The 18105-nt window shown below is 42.3% G+C and overlaps 1 protein-coding gene across 1 annotated transcript in view; it reads left to right on the forward strand.

Annotated features, from left to right (window-relative positions):
* Nucleotides 1-533: 533 nt before the first annotated feature.
* Nucleotides 534-18105, forward strand: part of PSME3IP1 (proteasome activator subunit 3 interacting protein 1) — a 100083-nt gene continuing 82511 nt past the window's right edge. Inside the window, exon 1 of the mRNA XM_069217222.1 lies at nt 534-678. The gene's annotated coding sequence lies outside the window, so the exon portion shown is untranslated. The remainder of the gene's footprint in view (nt 679-18105) is intronic.

The raw sequence follows: 18105 nt of genomic DNA on the forward strand, positions 1-18105 counted from the left end.
ATAGTAAATATTAATGTTTAATTGTTCTCTTGTAATAAAAATACAGGTAGGACTATGGCCTACCTGGCAGCTGAGGAAATTTTAAAAAATGCTTTTAAATGCATGCTGTATGTGTGCTTGAGGGTGTCTGTGTTTGCGTAAGTGTGAATGTGTGTATGTGTAAGCATGTGTGTGATTGAAATTGAAGGTCAAAGAGCGTGTGATGTAATTTCTGGTACCCAGGCAAGTGACGTTCATGGTTTCAAATAGGTAAAGGAGGGCTTGAGGCGCTCCCAGTGTTCGTATGAGAGAGATCGTCCCGAACCCGCTGCTTCGTCTTTCTCTTGGCAATGCTTTCGGCCGCAGTCACAGAAAGGTACCATAATGCAGCAGAACAGACCAACAAACTGCCCTTTGACGCCCATACCCTAGCACCAACACTTCCTCACTTCCAGGGCGGAGCTAGCATACGGTCCAATAAGGAAATAGGCTCAACTAGCCAAAGAAACAGAGCGAAAACAGGAGCAGCCTACAAGGAGAGTACTCGCGGCAAAAACAAAAAAAACAGCCTATTATCTGCTGACTGGACTTGGGACTGTTTTATGTGACCCGGAAGCGCTGGCATTATGCAGACATGACATCCGTTTACATATCCAAGCACGGAAAACGGGTATTAGGCTGAATTCACAAACGCTCTGTGTAAGTAGTTACTATTTAATAGCATGGCGAAGATGTAGCAATTATGAATTTATGCAGCGTATTGTTCTGTGATGCTGCTGACTTAGAGTTTTCTTTGTGCTTTGCCTTGGAGAATACTGGGCGTGTTATTATGGTACGGTGTTTTTGTTGTGCATGGTAGATTACGGCACTGTCACCACCGTACCCTGACTTTAAGTTACCCAAAGAGGGCATTTACAGTACCTGTGAGCTCCGTCCAACTTTCTTCGCACGGTGAGTGTGCGTTGGTCTATGTTTTGCAAGTATTAACTGTTTGTGATAGTTTTTCCTCCGGTCTTTGTGTTTTAATGTTTGGAATGCAATGGTTATTTTCTGTGTGTGTTTTACACGTTTTAACACTGTTGCACGCTAGAAATAAATACAAAGACTGTGTCTGTGGACTTAGAACTATATCACCGTGATTCCTACGTAGTCTTAAAGCTGCTTATGTGCAACGGGCGTTAGGTTCCAGAACTGCCGATAGCTCACTGCCCTTTTTGGTTGACGAGCAGAGGCGGGCGTGGCATTTCCCAGTGAGGCAGATGCTAGATGCAATTACATATGTTCATTTTGAAGTAACAAAAAACGTAGCTAAACCGTAAAGGCACTGGAGAAAATTAAATGAAGAAACACCTAATGCCAGTTAGGCCTTTATCGTGAACACAGTGTTTCCATGCGTGTGAACATGTATTTGTAAAGATGTATACGTTATATACATTTGCTAACGCGTCCTTTTATGCTAATTTATTACACATTAGGACTCATTTTAGGCCAATGAATCTTGTGACCCAGTTGAGAGACACCGTAGGACGAGATAGCTTATCAATATGTCAAGCAATATATCAATAATGTCATCCAGATTTATCACACCAATACACTTCACTTTGGTCAAAGACATTAATCAAATTAACGACGCAATCATGACCTTTCAGCCATGAATAACCACACCTTTAATAGAGTTTTTATGAATTTTATTCCCTATTGGTTACAATCTACGAGCAAAAGAGTTAATCTCAATACCAAGAAGCATAATAGCATAGTCACGATGTGGCAACTGTGATAAGATTTCATTAATGTAAGAATTACAAATATTAGAACATAGCACAGCATAAACATAAATCAGAATACAGCAAGTGTCAAAAACGCGTCAATTCAACATAGCATAATGTCAGTCGTTTGTCTATTTGCGTCAGTTTAAGTGAACCCCTGTCCTAACCACTGATTAGCTTTAGCATGTTGGGCTTCATGCAAAACAATTTATAACACCAATTTGGAAAACATCTAACTATGATCTCTGTCAGAAGTAAGCTGTTGGTACCTAGAAAGGAAAAGCAAACAGACAAATCACATATGCATTGTCATAATTACCCTCCAAAGTTTAGGTCAGCGAACAGGTTCAGTCTTCGTCTTCAGGACATCAGTCAAATCGCCATCTGTCAGAACTCAGCTCCGGGGCAAAAAGGGGGGCACTTCTCTCATAAGGAGGTAAAGTGTAATATGGACAAATCTAAAGGCGAGGATGGTTTTAAGTGAACCCACAAGTCACCAAACAGAGTAACAAAGTTTCTGGCTAAAATCAATAGCATTCCTTAACCCACCTAAATGGTTTCCCGTGTCATGGGTTTTTATCCCTTTCTCGTTGTACATTCCCCCAAAATTCTATTGGACATTTGTTATACCCCACTATCTTTAACCTATCAGAAAACACATTAGGTCACCTATCTTTCACTCCATATTATTTTACAAGTCTCTCATTGGTTCTCCTATTCGATGTCTTCAGAGGTGGCACGTCCGGTATGATTTCATCTTTCTGTAATTCTTTGCACATCTTTTGGTCAGTAGCTCCATTGTCTTCACCGGTTTGAATGACCTTGTACATTACATTAACCTACACTGTTTCATTTTGTTTTAATATCACCCAACAAGCAATGAAGAATGCATGGGAACGGATCTAGCATGGTTACATTCATCTTCTACTTTGAAGGAAAATAAGAGGTCTTGTCCTTTTGTGAGTCAGCACACTGCAAGACAGGAAAAATACATTTAATATGAGAGCCAAGCAGCTAAGCTTCGGCTCATCCTAATTTAAGGCCTTTATGGATTTCAGCACAAATTCAGTAATACAATTATAAATAATTAGTATAAACTTATTCAATATAATAATACATAAACATTTTAGTCATCATTATTAGTCCACGTATACATTGGCGGCCACTCCCCGTGGTCACATTTCAGGTGCACGATTAAGCAAAATTACTATTACAGTTTCTATGCGGCATTATCACACATTAATTCATAAACATTTATGTTAATCTAGATTATATAAGCTATGCTCTCTCAGTCCCTCCTCTGATGATGTTCGTCATCACACAAACCTTTCCCTGTAACCTTTCACTTAATTTTTCCCCTTGCACATTTCAACATCTTGTCCTTTGTGTGAACTTTCCCAAATTTCATTAAACATTTTCTCCCTTTCACTTTCTTCATTCTTCTTATTCCTCTTTGTCCAATTTCTTTTAATTTTATCATTAATTTTGCATGCTCCCCATAAACCTAATAAACAGGCCAGAACAATTAATAGACCCCCTAGTATTTTTGTAAGAACCCCATTCCAAATGTTGCTAAACCAGCTCCTTACTCTGGCAATTCCTTTTCCCACTTTTCTCCCACACTCCAGGTTCCTTCAAATCTGCACTATCTCTAGTTAGGTTAGTAAGCATACCTCTAATCTTTTTACTATTATCGGGTATATATGAGCAACAATGATGCTCGTTGAGCATCTTGCAGACTCTGCCGCTCTTTGCTAAAAGAATGTCTAAAGCATGCCGATTTTGAAGAGTCGTAGCTCTTTCCTCAGCAAGTTCAGTATCCATCAGGAGTATAGCCCCTGTAAAATTTGTCAGCATGTTATCCACAATAGTAGACAACTTTTGAATCTTTATGGAGTTTAAGATAACTCCTACTGAAGGAATTATGGCTCCAAATATGTCACCAACGACAGCAGCCGCTGTCTCTCGTTTTTGTCTAGCATGTTGTAATTCAGACGTTTTAGGTATTTGCTTTAAGTCATCAATCTGGTAAATCTTTGGGAAAACTATTCCCAAATAACATGTCCCATACCATCCCTTAGGGAGACGGTAATAAGCATTAAGTCCACAGATATAATAGATTCCAGGGATCGCTGGGTCCTGTCCATTTAACATGAATGTCCATTTACTCTGAAACAAAAACACATGCCTGCATTCACTCATTCCCACAAATAAAGTGTCATGTTCAGATTTCGGCCTATATATACAAAGCCTTCCTACATGTAATGCATCTATAGCTAATATGCCTTGCGTCTTTATTGCAGTGTAAGCATAATCATTTGCATATGTGCGTTTCTCTAGCCCCTTTTCTAGTCGCTCTTTTAATGCTTTGCGTCTATCATCAGTGTGATCTAAGAAGCTTTTCTCTACAGGTGTCAATAAGCAAGTCAGATTGTTGCGGTGTGCATAGGCTGTCCCAAATGTAAGCGTCGGTTCAAAGAAACCTTTAATTTTATACTATGCTCCTTAGCTAACTTGTTCAGAAACTCAATCACAGGCACAAAGGAAAACACTACATCCAAATTTGAGTAAACATATTGCACATGCTCTTGATCATAGAATCTTGTCAGTAACAAACTACAACTTATCCCGTAGGTTAATGGAAGACTATGATAGGTGACCCCCTCCTGTACCGATGAAGGAATCTTTGTGCACACATAACAGTTCTTTGCATTCATGGTTTCAACATACTGATTCAGCAAGCGATAGAAGACATTAGTGGAGAGTTCCCCTTTTGAGTTAGTTCTCTCATGCAAGCATTTTGTATCCTGCTCAAACATTTCCCATGGTGTTAATGTTGTAGTCTCAGGTTTTGAAGCATTGTTAGTCACTTTCTTATCCAACCACGGCATTCCCACAATCACACCTACAATTATTATTGCACACACAATACCTAATATAAGACTTAACCAACCACACACCTTACTCTTTTTGTTACTACCTCTATTATAAGCCATGTCTGTAAAGAATCCAATAGCAGAATAACTTCAAAGCAAATAACCAACTTGAGGATGATATAAAAGCTCTCTTTTTCTTCTTCTTTTTTTTTTTCTTGATGCAAAGTCTCTTTCTCTCTGTGTATATTTACAGTATTTCACTCACTCCAGGACCCTTTTGTCAATCAAGTTAACAGCTTGTCATAATCGGGTTTCAAAGTCACTTCAGGTTATCAGTGTCACATCCGGTAATTTATAAGTCTCTTTCTTAGCTTTTCAGCTTTCTATTTTCCTTTTCAATTTAAGTTTTAACACAGTTTCTTTCTCTGATTGATTTCAGGTACCGTAGTATTGACCTGGTACTTCTCGATCAAAACAGAATGCTAAGAATTCTTGTTGCCATTCAGATGTCGTTGCATATGCCCATTCAGGACCTGCGTATCTTCTATTTGCAGTTCTTTTCCTTTTCAATCTGCGTTGGCCTTGCAATTCTCCTTCACTTAGATCCTATATTCAGGATGTATCCGTTTCTTCTGTTATTGTTTCCCCTAGTACAATCTTTTCTTTCACAGCCTGCTTCTCTGGCCAGTTATCTCCCTTATGCGTTTTCTTCCTGATTGTCTTTTCAGGACGCTGAACAGCACCCTCCTCTTGTGCTATGGTGTTTTCTCTTGATGGACCTGCAACTGGCTCAGGGTGCTTTGATCTCTCTCTACTATTTCTCCTTCTTCTTCTTCTGGATCTGTAACCGGTTCAAGCTCTAACCCGTATCCGTCTACTTCTGGGAGAACCTCTCCTTGATTTAGTTCTCCTGCTGCCTCTACTGAGATAGGCACACTGTCACCTCTCTCAAACTCGTTTACTGTTTGAGGGACTAGGCTGTTCTCAGTGGGCTCTCCTACAGTCTCAGTTCCCCCCATGGCTGTTTTCAGGCCCTGAGACTTCCTTCTCTGGACTTGCTGAGTCGGAGACTTCAAGTTCCTCATCAGTCGGACACGTTACCTTCTTTGTGTGACTGGCATGTATCCAGTTTGGAAAACCTGCACATTTCACAGCAGTGGTTGTTGTCAGTATTACTTGATATATCCCCTTCCAGCGCGGCTCCTAACACGACCTTTTCACGTGCTTCTTGACAACCACCCAGTCACCGGTTTGCAGGGCGTGACCTGGATCACTGATCTGTGGGAATGTGTTGGCTTCCACCTGCTGAGAAAAAGAGCAAACTACATCAGCCAAACCTTTGCAGTAGTCCAACACCATATCATCCGTGATATTCACAAGAGCATTTGCAGGTACTGCGGGCAGCCTCATAGCTCTGCCCATAAGGATTTCATGGGGTGACAGTCCTGTCTTCTTATCAGGGGTGTTCCTCATCGACATCAGCACTAAGGGCAATGCATCTGGCCATTTCATATTGGTAGCTGCGCACATCTTTGCCATTCTCGACTTCAAGGTACCATTCATTTGTTCTACTAGTCCTGATGCTTCAGGGCGGTAGCTACAATGCAGCTTCTGTTCAATGTCTAATGCAGCACACAAGAGCTTAATCACCTCTTTGTCGAAGTGTCTACCCCTATCTGATTCTAAAGAGACCGGAAACCCGAACCTGGGTATTAGTTCTCTAAGCAACAGCTTAGCAACTGTGAGACTGTCATTTCTACGTGTGGGGTAAGCTTCAATCCAGTGGCTGAAAACACACACAATTACCAACACGTACTTCAATCCACTACAAACGGGCATCTCAATGAAATCCATTAGCATCTTGCTAAATGGACCACCAGCTCTCCCTATGTGGCTCAAAGTCACCACAGTCCCTTTCCCTGCATTCATCTGTTGACAGATGATGCACCTGTGACAAGTAACCTCTGCGGCTTGTCTGAATTTCGGGTTAAACCAGTCAATTTTGAAAGACCTGATCATTGCATCTCTCCCAAGATGTGCTTGTCCGTGATAAAGTCTTGCAAATTGTGACAGAAGACTGTTTGGCAAAAACAGTTTCCCCTCCTCTGAGACCCATAAGTCATCAGCTCTTTGTACACATTACATTCTCTGCCAGGAGCGTTTCTCCTCTCTGCTAGCACAACCCTTTAGTGTTTTTAGCTCATCTAGTGTATCAACCACCCTTAATGCAAAGTTCAAGCATGTTTCATTTTCAGTTTGTGGTAACAATTCCCACTGATCCTTGAACATATACAGTTCAATGCGCAAAACCTTGCGACTTGATCTGCATAACCGTTTTCCATTGACACAAAGTCTTGTGACTTAACATGACCATTGCATTTCACCACGGCAATTTCGAGAGGTAACTGAATCGCATGTAACAAGTCCTTTATGTGTTTGCCATTTTTCACTGGAGAACCAGAAGAGGTCATGAAACCTCTCTGTGACCACAATTGGCCAAAATCATGTACAATTCCGAATCCGTATCTGCTGTCAGTATAGATAGTGACTCTCAGATTTTCAGCTGCGTGGCATGCCTTAGTAAGGGCAATTAATTCTGCCACTTGTGCGGAATACACTCTCTCGAGCAAGGAAGCTTCAATAATACCAGCTATGGTACACACAGCATAACCAGCTCTCAGCATTCCGACTGAGTCTCTCAAACAGGATCCATCAACAAACATAATGCAGTCATTTTTCCTTTAACTGCGTATCTTGACTATCAGGTCGGGGTTTGGTACATAGTTCTGTTACCTCAAGACAATCACGCTCCACTTCCTCTTCATTATTAATCTCAGTACTTTCGACAGGAAGTAGAGTTGCCGGGTTCAATACAGTATATCGCTTCAGTGAGACATTAGGCGACCCCAAAATGATTGTCTCATATCGTGTAAGTCGGGCATTTGTCATGTGCTGGGTTTTAGTTTGAGTCAACAGAATTTCAACTGAATGTGGAGCCATTACTGTCAAGGGATGTCCCATAACTATGCCTTCACACAGCGCGAGGCTTTGACCAACTGCTGCAACTGCGCGCAAACAACCCGGTAAGGCTACTGCGACGGGGTCCAAGGTAGCTGAAAAATATGCTACAGGGCGGTTTGCACCTCCATGGACTTTGTCAAGACAGACAAAGAACAAGCATCACGTTCATGACAAAACAGTAGAAAAGGTTTTGTGTAATCAGGCATACCCAAAGCTGGTGCCCTGCACATGCAGTCTCTCAATTCCATGAATGACTCAAGCTCTTCTTTGGACAGAGTTATGGTATACGGGTCATCTTTAGTTTCTTTGCCTGTCGGCTTTATCAGTGGTTTAGATATAATTGAAAAGTTGGGAATCCACTGGCGACAGTAGCCCACCATTCCCAAAAAACATCCAGACATCTCTTTTTGTTGTCGGGGGGGTTCATCTGCAAAATTGCTGTCATCCTTTACTTTGATATTCTCCTGGACCCTCTCTCAATCAACTGTCCTAAGTAGTTCACCTCTTTCTGACAGTACTGCAGCTTCTTTGGCGACACTTTGTCAGTTCTTTCCCAAATGATTCAGTAAGGTAATTGTGTCATACCTACAGTCATCTTTTGTCCTGGATGCAATCAGCAAGTCGTCAATGTACTGTACTAGAGTCGAACTGAAAGGCAGTACTAAGGATTCGAAGCCCTTTTTCAATATCTGATTGAAGATGGACGGTGATTCAGAAAACCCTTGAGGAATTCTGCACCAACTGTACACCTTGTCCAGGAATTTGAAACTGAATAAAAACTGGCTGTCCTCATGAAGAGGCACCGAAAAGAAAGCTTGTGACAAGTCTACAACAGTGAACCATTCAGCATCACACGTAACCTGAAACATGATCACTGCTGGGTTTAGCTCTATGGGGCAACATTTTACCACAATCTTGTTTATTTTCCTCAAGTCCTGCACAATTCGAACCTTCCCAAAAGGCTTTTTCAGACCCATTATCGGTGAATTACATGGGCTGCTCAATACTTCCTTCAGGACTCCTTGTTTTACAAAGTCCGCAATTATTTGCGACACCTGAATAAGGACATCTTGTGCCATGTGGTACTGCAGCACCTGGGGAAACACTGCATTTGGCTTTACTTGTACTTTAACTGGTTCCACTCCTTTTATCAGTCCCACTTCCTTTCCTGTCAAATCCCACACTTTCTCTGTCACTGTCCCCTGTAATTCAGCAGGTAAGTCAGTTACTGTAAGCATCGGGAATAAGGTTATCAAAGGGTAATCTTAATTTGCGGTTTCTGTCTCTAACTCTGAGAACTGACCATCATCCCCTTCATCATCACTGTTTGTCTGTACCTCAATTCCATCATTGGAACAAGTAATCGAGCATTTCGTTTTGCAAAGTAAATCTCTTCCCAGTAGGGACACAGGACTTGAATCGCAGACTACAAACTTATGCAGTCCATGGACGTTGCCAATCTCAACTTGCACTGGATCTGTAATCGGATTTGTCAAGTACTGGTTTGCTACCCCGACTACTCTTATGGTACGTCCTGAAAGTGGTAATTTTGGAACCTCTGCACTTCTGACTGTAGAGCATGTAGCTCCGGTATCAACCAAGAATGAAACCTTGTGACCCATTACCTTTCCCTCTACATAGGGTCCCCTCTGACCTACTTCTAGGGACGCTGCAAGTCTGCACTCTTCACTGTCTGAACTGTCATCCGACCATTCCTCATTCATTCCATCTTCACCACGCAATGGGAATTGCTGTACTGTATTATTTTGGCTCATCACTTGACCTGTGACCTGCCGAGGAAGCATCACCTGTTGCTGTCCCATTGGAGCTAATGGTAGTTGCATTTGCTGTCTAGGTACCATGGGAGCCTGCTGTTGTACTTGCTGCATTTGCGCTGGTTGAACACGCAGCATTTGCATTTTCTGCATGGGCTGTAGCCCTTGCATCTGAACCATGTTATTTTGGAAGTTCGGATTTTGACTTCTCAATTTTGGACCTCTCACATTTTGTAATGTACTGACATTAGTGCTTTGTTGAATGACACCATCCTGCAACACATTTGGGCATTCCCGCTTCCAATGCCCCACGCATGACATGGAGACATCTTTTTCATCCCTTGCACATCATTTTGGATCACCACAGTATTCAAATCTGGACTGCGATTCACAAAACCTCGACCTCTCGGTTGTGCCTGAAACACACCATTCCCTTGCGGTTGCTGCTGTATCATCTGTTGAATTCCATTTCCCTGCATACCTGCCTGTGCTGCCCCTGTCTGCATCACCATCACTTTCTCCTTCAGTTTTCTCTGCTGTAGCTCAATCTCGTCACTGCAGTATTTTGCGTACTGCAACACCTCATCAATCGGCTTCGCTTGGCAACAGATAAAATGATTCTTAATCATCTGGCTAACCTCTGGTCTCAGCCCTTCAACAAATCTGAACACGAGATGGTTCATGTCTTTCGGCTCAATAGTTTCAGTACCACTGTAATGTTTGAATGCCTTCAACAACCTCTCATAGTAAGCATGTATCGATTCTTTAGCCTCCTGTGAGTTCCGATCGATTTTCTGCCAATCAGTCACTTTCGGCGACACTCTCTGCTTTAAAAACCCAACCACTTTGTGATAATACTTCATTACCTCCTCAGATGGTGCTCCAGTCACCTTATCCCTTGCCGGCCAGTCTACCCCCTCTCTTGCACTGAAGCCATAAGTCGGGCGGAACAATGATCTCAAACAAGGTATTCAAATCTTCCCAGAGACATTTTGCAAGCTTCACAAACCCATCTGTTTGCTGATACCACTCTATCGGCTTCTCCCTCAACCTGGGATAATCATTCGTGAAAGATAGAATGTCTCCCCTGGACCAAGGTACATGGATTAGAACCCCACCAGCTGTTTCTCTCATGGGTAACATTTTTACTGATTCCGTATCTGGTGACGCTTTAGCTTTACTCGATCCCGGACTGTCACTTTTCTCCTTGTCTCTTTTCTTTGCCCATCTGCCTTCCCACTTTTCTAAAGCTCCCCAGATTTGCATACTTTGCAGTATTTCCTTTAGATGCGCTTTCATTCCGGCAGACCTCCTATTCTCGAAGTCTTTTGAATCAAAGTCTAACCTGTAGCTTCTTTTCAAATGTTTAGTATTCTCAATATTGTATTTGTCTGCCAGGTTTGCTAATCTCTGATGTACCTTACCTACTTCTTTAGTGATTTTAGGGCACAGATACCTCAATTCTGCTTCTGTGTATTACTCTAATCTGTTTACCCCCATTGTTCCTTCCCCTAATTCAGCAGCTTCCACACCCAGTCTCACAAAGTTCAGGTACTCATCTCTCTCCAACCTTTCCAGTTCCACTGCAGTTACTGTAGTCTTTTGTGAAGCATAGGTCTTCTCCAACCACTCATTTAACTGTTGTACCATAAAACCTAGCAGTGAAATATTCCCTGCATGCATCATTGGTGACTGTGAAGCATTTCTACTTCTTGTCTGTGGGGTTAGCACACCTAGCCCTGCCTGTCTCATTGCCTCCAATGGTGCTTCAACCGGGCTAAGGTCTAGCAAAGACCTCTGTCTTTCGACCGCTTGCTCTCCTGGGGCCATTAACTGGGGAGTTCCTATGGACCCTCCTCTTATTACATCTTGTGTCATTACCCCCTGATCACACATGCCAGGCTTACTTTGTGCATACAATGGACCTGGTGGACCAACAGTAATTGGCAATGATATGGCCGCAGGTGTCTGACCTGGTGCAAAACTCCGTGGAGCAGCGACTCCAAAGGTCTGATTCTCTGAAGCTGGGGCAGGTATTAATGGAGGTCATGCTGCTGGATTATACCCTGGTATCAGTTGTGGCTGCGGCTGGGGCAGCAATTGTGGAGTTGGCTCAATCAGCACTAACCTCGATTTTGTATATATCGGGTCTGGTGGCACTATCAGATTTGTAGTAGTCTCTAGGTACTAGGACGTCAGGATAGATTCTCTGTATCTGCGGTGGAGATTGCAACTGTAGCTGCATGTCTTGCGCAGTGGGTACACTGACACCATTCTGTATCGAACCCGTATCACTAGTCTGGGCTGTATCAGTAACTCCCTTCTCCTGCGTCTGGTTCCCAGGACCCGCACTAGTGCTCAGGACATTGTCGCTTACCGCGTAAGGTGGCGGTGGATCATGCAATAACTGATTTAGAAATTCTTCGTTATCTTCTTCTTCCCAAGATCTCTTAGTCTCCTTAGGCTTACTAGAGTCTTTGTCTGTTTTACATGTGGCTTTCTTCCCCTGTGTCTCGTCTCCCTGTGCTATTGCTGGGAATAATTTGAGTCCGTCAACTATTCCCCGTCTCCACATTTTGCTCTCATTATCCCACCTAGCTTCTGCTAAAGTCTTTTCTGCCCTTTTAATTCTTCTTTAGAATTTTTCTTGTCTCTGTTTTAATAGCCATTAAATCCCAAATTGCTAACGCCTTGTACTGAGCTGGCCTTGGGGGTGGCTTCTGTACACTTAACATCCACCTTAAATTCTCTAGAACTCTCGTATTGAACGTTACGTGTTCCGGGAACGCCAAACATCCCTCTTTTTCTGTCAATTTGTGCCACTGTTTCATCCATAAACAAGGCGCAACACCTTTTTCTTCCATAACTATATGAGCTGGAGTACCCTCAGACGAGGTAGGCTCCCCTTCACTCGCCATAATGTATGCGTTTCCTTTCAGAGCGCTCTTAAAAGCTTTGATAAAGTTCATCTTTGCGTCTTTTCTTTTGTTTGCATTTAAACAGGAAGTGACTTTAATTCCCAGGACACTCTTCACCCACTTTTCTCAACCTGTTGCCTCTCACGGGCGGCAGCCAATCCGTGCGCGACCCCTCTCGACAACGGACCTATCTCAGCGTGGCACCACTGACGTCACACTCACACACTGCAGCTGACAAAGTCTTGCTGCCCGTCCACCCCTCACTGGATTCGCACCAAACTAATGCAGAAATTACTGCGAGCACCTTAACAACAACAACAACACAAATTTGCCGGTTTACTACAGGAAGGGTAACACATTTGCTTCAGAACTTTACAGAGATTTTACTTGAAGCCTCAGCCGCTACTCTCTCCTTCTCAGTTCCCGCATACGCAAGCAGAATTCGACCCGCACATCCTACTCTCGACTTGTCAATGGTTTGTCCTAGTGCACTTTAGAACTTGCCAAATCTCCGTCGAAGGTTTCACACATACAATTTTGACTCAAACTTGACTTGTCAACCACGCCCGATTGACCTAATTAAACCGCACAAATTACAACATAAACCCAAGTGTCTCCTACACTTGTCAATATACTCCGGAGTCTTAGACCACGACGGGTCCGTACATGAACCAACCAACCACGTGGATAACTTTGAGCACAAAGCGCCACACTCATATGAAGCACGCCGACTTCCCTACTCTCATTCTGCGGAATACGCCCACTGCTACTAAAACAACATTACCTGGCCTAAATACACACAAACTTCACAAATCAACTGCAAAATGCATAAGCTGAGCAAGCGCAAATCCTACACCACACATGCTATGACGCCGAGAACATTCCCAGCTCACTTAGGCAGGCTCAGAGATCCCAGGAAAGTCATGGTGAATTTAAAAACACATCATACCTCCAATTTGCATTATCTCAGAAAAACAGCCTAAACAATAACTCTCCGTCCTAGCAGGGGTGTGGAATTTATTAAAATATCTACTTGTCCAGGGGACAGGTTGCTACTCAAATCTACTTGTCCTGTAAAAAGATCTACTTGACCCTTGGCAGCAATCTCATTATGTAAGAACTATGATAATAGCCTCTCTGATTATGCCAGGGCTACTACCATAGTAGGGCTTGAATACTTGCAGTTTCAATCCCTACTGTATTAATTTACTTATTTTGCTACCTTTCTGCAGATCTGCATATTGGGGCTGGAGGAAGCAGTAAGCAATAGTTCCAGGACTGGAATGCCTTTGAGTCTGCAAACCTACTAACCTGCATGTTTTAAAGATTTTTACCAGCTTCTCTCTAATATTTTCCCATGATAAGAAAGGTTGGACATTTACTCCTGACAATGGCAGAATTAGAACTTCTTCCAGGGTTGGGAAGAAAGTGGCTGGAGGGAAAATGAACTTGCAAATGCTCAATAGATTTTCACATGAGCAGATCTACACATGTATATTTACCCATGCTAAAATACAGTTCACAAATATTTGATAGGGGTACGACATATACCATGGGTGCACTTTTGTGACTTTCTTTAAGAATTTGGGGCCACATGTAGGTAGGTTCAGATTTGCGACCCACAAATTGCGAGTCAGAGCGACTCGCAATTTGCGAGTTGCAAATCCGAATGTAGGATGGTGTCCCTGACACCATCTGTGATTCGCATGGGCTTCGCAAATGCCCATCTAATGAATAATCATGAGGTGGGTCGCAATTTGCGACCCCCTTGCGAATGGCGGCCCTCACAGGGATGGTGGCCTGCTGGAGACAGCAGACCACCATGCCTGACTGCTTTTCAATAAAGCAGTTTTTTTTTTTTTTTTTGTAATGCAGCCCGTTTTCCTTAAAGGGAAACGAGATGCATTACAAAAACGAAAAATGAAACGTTTTCGTTTCATTTTTTCAGAGCAGGCAGTTGTCCGCAGGACCACTGCCTGCTCTGAAAAAATGTTTACAGTGACATTCACAATGGGGAAGGGGTCCCATGGGGACCCCTTCCCTTTTGCGAAAGTGTTAGCACCCATTTGAAATGGGTGCAAACTGCGATTGGTTTGTGCCCGCGTTTGCGGTCACAAAACAATCCTATATTGCACTGCGAGTCGCAATTAGGAAGGGAACACCCCTTCCTAATTGCGAGTCGCAAACCCGTTTTGTGATTTGGTAACCAGGTTACCGAATCGCAAAACTGGGTTTGTGCATCGCAATGTGCTTTTTGCATGTCGCAAACAGCGAAATCGATGTTTGCGACATGCAAAAAGCTACCTACATGTGGGTCTTGGTCCATAATTAGGTCTGGTGTTAACAAAGACATTTTGATTTTTTTAAACTTCTGTTTCTCTCTCTTTCGGCTGACTTTACTATGTGTGATCACATTCTGCTCTTCCACAAGGAGCATATTGGCACACAAAGTAGTTTTGTTCAGTGTCAGGAACTACAGTGGCAATCGGTGACGTAACGAAACTGGAGGGTGCCCCTTTGCAAAGAACATGGAGGAGCCCCCTCTCCAGACTCACTCAGGGCAGGTGCTGTGCTGAAGGGGCCCCCTGGAGGGCGGCTGTGGGGCCGTTGTTATGCCACTGGTGAGAACGTGTGCTTTTTAGATTTCAAAAACGTTTTTTTTTTTGCCAGTGTTTGTTACAATGTTGAGGGCCTGGTAGCTCCCACAACATTAAAGTGTTACAAAAGCCATGTCAAAACAAGACACACATTGATGAAACTAAAAGACTTATAAAAATATGTCAGATCAGTTGGCTTTGTCAGTGTTTGTTTATTTTCATGCTTCCCATAATCGTGTTGAAAATGGTTACACTGATTTTCCATTAGAAATATTTTTGGGAAATACTAGCATACATCAACACATTTTACTAAATGACACTTCATTTGCATCTAATCATAGAGCATTCTGGGAGCATTATACTTAGCCTCATAGCCTAAACTTTTCAAACATGTGTATACACGTTTTATTTTTTTTTGTACTGGAACCAACGTCAGTAGTGAAGTGTGACCTTAAAACATTTATTTACAGCACTCACCCAAATAATAAAGGCTTTCAAATAATGAACCATAAATACAAGTTAGAACAGCATTATCTTTTGGAAACACATTACCTCAACTGCAGAGAGTTCCACTCTCTGTAAACAGGCAGCCAAAGGGTTTGTGCTGCAGAGGGTTGGGCCTACTTGTCCCAAGGACAAAGTAAACATAAAAACTTGTTGCCCTTGACCCCAAACAAGATGTCCCGAGCGTTGGGCGATAGGAATTCCACATCCCTGGTCCTAGGGCCCCAAAGTGCCTAACCATCGCTCTGCTACCAGAACTGCTGACACGTCCCTTTATGATAATTTATTTCACGTCAGGACTCGTTTCAGGCCAATTAATATTTTGACCCAGTTGAGAGACACCTTAGGACAAGATAGCTAATCCATATTTCAATCAATACGTCAATAATGTCATCAATATTTATTACAACAATACATTTCACTTTAGTTAAAATCATTAATCAATTCAAAACACTCCCATGACCTTGCAGTCATGAATAACCACACCAGTTTAGTAGAATTTTATGAGTTGTATTCCCTATTGTTTACAATTCTAAAAGCAGGTGCGTCAATCTCAAAACCAAGAAACATAATAGCATAGTCACGATATGGCAACTTTGGTAAGATTTCATTAAGGCGAGAATCACAAACATCAGAACATAACACAGCGTGAACATAGATCAGTTTAGCAGAGTGTCAATAACGCGTCAGTCAACAAAGCATAGATTCGGTTGTTTGTCTATTTGCGTCAGTTTAGTGAACACCTGTCCTAACAACTGATTAGCATTAGCATGTTGGGCTTCATGCAAAACGATTTAGAACACCAATTTGGAAAACATCTAACTATGGTCTCTGTCAAAAGTAAGCAGTTGGTACCTAGAAAGGAAAAGCAAACAGACAAATCACATATGCGTTGTCATAATTACCCTCCAAAGTTTAGGTCAGTGCACAGGTTCAGTCTTCGTCTTCAGGACATCAGTCAAATCGCCATCTGTCAGATCTCGGCTCCGGGGCAAAAAGGGGGGCACTTCCCTCATAAGGAGGTAAAGTGTAATATGGACAAATCTAAGGGCGAGGACGGTTTTAAGTAAACCCACAAGTCACCAGAGTGACAAAGTTTCTGGATAAAATCAATTGCATTCCCTAACCCACCTAAATGGTTTCCCGTGTCATGGGTTTTTATCCCTTTCTCGTTGTACATTCCCCCAAAATTCTATTGGACATTTGTTATACCCCACTATCTTTAACCTATCAGAAAACACATTAGGTCACCTATCTTTCACCCCATATTATTTTACAAGTCTCTCATTGCTTCTCCTATTCGATGTCTTCGCAGGTGGCACGTCCGGTATGATTTAATCTTTCTGTAATTCTTTGCACATCTTTTGGTCAGTAGCTTGAATGACCTTGTACATTACTTTAATCTACACTGTTTCATTTTGTTTTAATATCACCCAACAAGCAATGAAAAATGCATGGGAACGGATCTAGCACGGTTACATTAGTCTTCTAGTTTGAAGGAAAACAAGAGGTCGTGTCCTTTTGTGAGTCAGCACACTGCAAGATAGGAAAAATACATTTAATATGAGAGCCAAGCAGCTAAGCTTTGGCTCATGCTAACTTAAGGCCTTTAAGGATTTCAGCACAAATTCAGTAATACAATTATTAATAATTGGTATAAACGTATTCAATATAATAATACATAAACATTTTAGTCATCATTATTAGTCCACGTATACATTGGCGGCCACTCCCCGTGGTCACATTTTAGGTGCACGTTTAAGCAAAATTACTATTACAGTTTCTATGCAGCATTATCACACATTAATTCATAAACATTTATGTTAATATAGATTATATAAGCTGCGCTCTCTCAGTATCCATGTACTATTTTACAAAGTGTTTTCTCTATTTCTTTATTATGCAGAATGTTCTTGCATTTCATTGTGATGTTCACTAATTCTACTCAGAATCCTGGTTGCTAGGTGAGTGCAGATCTCTTCTGACATTCACCTGGCAGGCAGCGGTTCGCTGTGGGTCCTTTTAGCTTTAAATAAAGTACCTTAAAAGTACTCTACTTTTTGTGGTCTTTCTCCGCTTGGACATGACAAATTGGTACCAGGAGTGGGGTGTTTTCTCTTCGACCCCTTGTTGTTAGCGAACGCTTTTCAGGACCCACAGAATTGAGGACCACATCTGCAGGTTTGATTCGTCCTGCTCTTAAGGTACTGTGACTGTATTTATTATTTAAAAAGAGAAGGAAGGATATTCTTATATCCTGGGATCAGTTTCTTTCTCTATGTCGCGCATTACCTTGCTGCTCTCGCAAGCTACATTCTTCGAACTGCCATTTTACCCTACCGGGGAACTTGCGACTTTAGGCGAGGATTCTGTCATGTTGTGTGTTGCCTTGCTGCTCTTGTGTGCTCCTGCCATTATTCACGAGGATTCTGCTGCATCGCGTGTTGCCTTGCTACTCTCATGCGCTCTGGCATCCTTTGAAGACGAGGTTCGCCAGGATCCATCGACACGACGCACAAACCTCTTTCTTCATGGGGTTCATTGTTAGCATCCAAACAGCGAGGTGAGGCACACAACTTATCTATTCTCTTAAAGTCAAACTTACTCAGCTTTTTAAAGGCATTTTCTTCACTCTTTTCTGTCATAGCAAAGTGATATGCACACCATTT

Source organism: Pleurodeles waltl, chromosome 12 (genome assembly GCF_031143425.1).
Source record: "Pleurodeles waltl isolate 20211129_DDA chromosome 12, aPleWal1.hap1.20221129, whole genome shotgun sequence".
Classification (NCBI taxonomy): Eukaryota; Metazoa; Chordata; class Amphibia; order Caudata; family Salamandridae; genus Pleurodeles; species Pleurodeles waltl.